The 4,969-nt window shown below is 41.6% G+C and overlaps 1 non-coding gene across 1 annotated transcript; it reads right to left on the bottom strand.

The window, feature by feature from the left end:
- Positions 1–834: 834 nt before the first annotated feature.
- LOC120070152 (small nucleolar RNA R71) lies at positions 835–941 on the bottom strand. The gene has a single exon (XR_005479804.1). It is a non-coding gene; the product is annotated as a small nucleolar RNA R71 (small nucleolar RNA).
- Between the last annotated feature and the right edge of the window lie 4,028 nt (positions 942–4,969).

Below are 4,969 nucleotides of genomic sequence, written 5' to 3'. Positions count from 1 at the left end.
GCAAACAACAAATCCAACGATTTATTTATTTAACTGGTTACTGCAAGTTTTCATAAAACTCACCAATGCAACTATTTTCACAAGTCCCTGTGTTCGACCCTGGACTTACTAGGAAACTCAGAAGAATTTACACTTGAATTCTGCTAGGGAAACTTGAGTGCACAACACAATCCAGCAACACATATCATTCATATTTTCATTCATAAAAATAACGCATCAAGTTTTTGGCGCCGTTGCCGGGGACTTCGGCAAATAGTTGTTAACGATAATTTTTGTAATTTCTTTGTAGAACTCTCAATCTCTGGTGAACTACGACTCGGAGATTGAGAGAACATTTCGAAGGAGACTACGAGACCGCCAACAACAACCACAATCCGACAAAGAAGAGATAGTGGAGCAGCCTGGAGGTGGAGCATCAAATGATAATAATGTCATGACGAATCCGATTCTGTTGGCAAACGATCGCAATAGGCCCATTAGGGACTATGCATCACCAAACCTCTATGATTTATCTCTGGGAATCATGAGGCCTGCCCTCGACGGAAGTAGATTCGAGATGAAACCGGTGATGCTGCAGATGACCCAGACTGCAGGTCAATTTGAAGGAAGGGATGGCGAGGATCCGCACTCCCACCTCCGAAGTTTTGTTGAAATCTGCAATACTTTTATGTTCCCAAATATCTCTGCCGAAGAAGTTCGACTAATGTTGTTCCATTTTCTCTCTGTGATCAGGCTATGAAATGGGCTTATTCACTCTAATCAGGAGAGATTACTTCTTGGGAGCAGGTAGTGGAGAAATTCATGAAAAAGTATTTTCCACCTATCGAGAACGCAAGACGTAGAAAGCTTATTACTAATTTTGAACAAGATATGAACGAATCGCTCAGTGATGCTTGGGCGAGGTTTAAAAAGTTGGTTCGAGATTGTCCACATAATGGGCTGTCAGACTGCCTTCAAATGGAAATTTTCTATCACAGTTTGAATCCTATTTCGCAGACTGCTGCCAATGCGGCAACTGCTGGTGGTCTGCTTGACAAAACTTACGAGGAGGCGAAGAATATTCTAGACCGCATCTCCAAGAACCATGAAGACTGGCGGGAGAGTGATCAGAGATTGAGACTCAAAGATTCTGATGCAAATAATAGTGTCATTGTTTCATTACAAAATCAAATGGCCACAATGATGAATTTTATTCAAGGAATGGCGATCAGCAGCCCAACACCACAAAGTGGGCAAATTAATGCAATAAGTCAAAACACCACAAGGTGTGCGACTTGCGGTGATGGGCATGCAATGGAAGATTGCCCACAAAATCCACAGTCTGTATATTTTGTAAAGAATAATCCCTTTTCAAACACTTACAACCTCGGGTGGAGAAACAACCCCAATTTTTCTTGGAAGAATCAACAATAAAATTTTCAATATGTGGCGCAAAAAGAAGGGCCATCAGGATTCTTCCAACACAACAATGGTCAACAGAGTAACCAAGCAAGTAGCTCACAACAACCAATGCAATCTTCTTCTCTAGAGAGCCTATTGAAGTAATATATAGAGAAAAATGAGACAGTGCTTCAAAGTCAAGCTACGTCCATCCGCAACCTTGAATTACAAATGTGTCAGATTGCAAATGAGCTAAAAAGCAAACCGCAAGGGGCGTTGCCAAGTTCAACCGAGCTTCCACGCAACCCAGGGGGATTAAGTAAGGAGGATTGATCCATCGCAATGGAAAGACTATGGAGGGAGAAAAGAAGGATCAGAGTAGAACAACTTCCATCGTAACTGAGCCTGAGATTGCGGTAATGTAAGAAGAAGAAAGAGAGAATGAAGCAGTGGAACATGATGTTGCGTCGACCTCAAAGTCAAATGAAACAGGAACCGTGAAAGTCCAGTTACCACTTTTCCCTCAGAGGTTAAGAAAGAAGAAAAACGAAGAGGTACAGTACCAACGCTTCTTATCTATGTTAAAGCAACTACATGTTAACATCCCTTTCAGTGAAGCGATTGAGGAAATGTCTGCCTATGCCAAGTTTCTGAAGGACATGGTAACTAAAAAGAGAGGCGCTGGAAAATTTGCCACGGTGGCGTTAACGCAAAGTTCCAAATCTATTATTCCACCGAAGATGAGCGATCCTGGGAGCTTCACTATTCCTTGCTCCATAGGAGGACTCTATATTAGGCAAGCCCTGTGTGACTTGGGAGCCAGCATAAATTTGATGTCGCTGTCAATCTTTCGACAATTAGAAGTGGGACAAATTGTGCTCACATCCATAACTCTCCTATTGGCTAACAGATCTCTGGTTCATCCAGAAGGTAAGGTGAAGGATGTGCTGATCACGATTGATAAATTCATTTTGCCAACTGACTTCATCATCCTAGATTATGAGGCCGACAAAGATGTGCCCATCATTTTGGGGTGACCGTTCCTATCAATGGGTCGTGCTCAAATTGATGTGCATAAGAGAGAAATCACTTTGAGCATAAATGGACAGAAGCTCAAATTTAATATAATTCGTGCTATGAAATTCCTGGACGAGGAAGACCTACAAGATTCTAACGATGACCTGAATTTGATTGAAGAAGAAAAGTCTGATGAAGAGTGTGAAGAAGAGGATGCCAAAGCATCCGTAGCTGCCTGCAATGCGATCGTAGCAAAAACAAACAAAGAAGAAGGAATAATCGAAACGCAAGAAGAAGAACCAAAAGAAGAAAGAAAAATAACGCAGCCTTCCCTCGTGGAACCACCAACAGTTGAACTGAAGACCCTACCAACACATTTGAAGTACGCATTTCTGGGGCAGAATGAGAAGCTGCCAGTGATAATTTCCTCTACGCTCAACGCAGATCAAGAGAATGCGTTGATGAGCATTCTCAAGAAACATGTAGGAGCAATTGGCTGGACGCTCGCTGACATCAAAGGAATTAGCCCCGCATACTGTATACATCACATTCGTCTCGAGAACGACCACAAAGCAACTATTGAAAATCAATGCAGACTTAACCCTGCGATGAAGAAGATTGTCAAAAAGGAGATTATTAAGTGGCTAGATGCGGACATTATCTATCCCATTACAGATAGCACGTGAGTCAGCCTCATGCAATATGTGTTGAAGAAGGAAGGAATGACAGTAGTCCCAAATGAGAACAATGAATTAATATAGCAAAGGACCATCATTGGATGGCGCATCTACATGGACTACCAAAAATTGATTGCGGCCACAAAGAAAGATCACTTCCCTTTGCCATTCATCGATCAAATGTTGGATAGATTAGTAGGGAATGATTTTTATTGCTTCTTGGATGGTTATGCCGGGTATAATCAAATCATGATAGCTCCTGAAGACCAAGACAAGACCATTCACCTGCCTATATAGGACATTTGCTTTTCACGGCATGCCGTTTGGCCTCTGCAATGTGCCAAGCACGTTCTAGAGGTGCATGATGGCGATCTTTTCAGACTTTCTCGAAAGATGCGCCGATTTGGCCTCAACGCATTCCGAGTTTTAAAAGATGCGCTGATTACCGCGCCCGTCTTGATTACGCCGGATTGGACGCTGCCGTTCGAAATCACGTGCGACGCAAGCGGGTATGCGATGGGAGCCGTATTAGCGCAAAAGAAGAAACTATTTTGCACCCCATCGCATATGCAAGTAAAACTCTGAACCCTGCTCAAATCAAATTTACCACCACTGAAAAAGAACTCTTGGCTGTGATTTTTGCGTTGGAAAAATTCTGAACATATCTATTGGGAACCAAGGTACTCATTCACATTGATCACTCGACAATAAAATATTTGATGACAAAGAAGGACGCAAAGTCAAGGTTGATCAGATGGGTTCTCCTCCTTCAAGAATTCGATATTGAAATAATTGATCGGAAGGGGACAGAGAATCAAGTTGCGGATCACTTGTCCAGATTGGAAAATATCGAGGTTGACTGCAATGAATCTGAGGTCGCCCAAGGCAGCTCGAGAGAGAACCTTGGGGCGTAAGAGCAGAGAGCGGGCCGACTCTCGCGAGAGCGAGAATATCTTTAGAGCACGAGTAGAAACAGTGTAAACGCCTGGCAGCAAGAAATTGCTTCAGGCTCTTTACTATACTTGCATTGTTATTTGTACTTCATCTCATATCTATTCAATGGAAGTTCTATTTCTACATTTGCTCACTCTCTTAATACGCATTAGTAGTTAAACTAATTGAATGGGTTGAGAATAACTAAGCTAACATGATCTAAGAAGTTCATTGCTTGCGATTGTCTTGTTTTATGTTGTGCAAAATACCCTTTAGAGTTACTCGAGAGAGAATCTAAAGAAAGAACCTAATGTCTCGAGAGAGCTAAGTTAGAATCTGGACTCGAAAGAGCAAGATTAGGCTTGCATAAACAAGAGATAGAGACTTAGAGATAAGCTCTGTTTGTCAACTTGCATCGCATGCATCCTAAGAATGGGAGTGATATTATGTGGTCGCATATTTGTGTGAATGTCATGTTGTCATCACATAAATAGAGATAGAGGTTTATGTATAAACCCTGTAGACTTATCACATATTTATCGCATACGTTCTAGCCTTAGAAGCCGTAGCATTCATGCCGAGAGGTGGTTTACTATTGTATGCATGTTGCATGATCGCAAAGCATGGACGCATTCTAGGGAGTATTAGTCGAAACTTTTCTCAACTCGTTCACCGCATATTCATCGTATTTTCCGTTTACCAAATCTTTTCAAACTCTGCCGCATTCGTTTTTATTTTCATCAACGCAAACAACAAACCCAACGATTTATTTGTTTAATTGGTTACTGTAAGTTTTCATAAAAATCACCAACACAACTATTTTCACAAGTCCCTGTGTTCAACACTGGACTTACCAGGAAACTCAAAAGAATTTACACTTGAATTCCGCTGGGAAAACTTGAGTGCACAACGCAATCCACCAACGCATATCATCCATATTTTCATTCATAAAAATAACGCAT

The sequence above is a fragment of the Benincasa hispida genome, chromosome 4, assembly GCF_027475165.1.
Source record: "Benincasa hispida cultivar pf3 chromosome 4, pf3_genome.v1.1, whole genome shotgun sequence".
NCBI lineage: Eukaryota > Viridiplantae > Streptophyta > Magnoliopsida > Cucurbitales > Cucurbitaceae > Benincasa > Benincasa hispida.
This window is presented reverse-complemented; position numbering and strand designations above follow the sequence as displayed.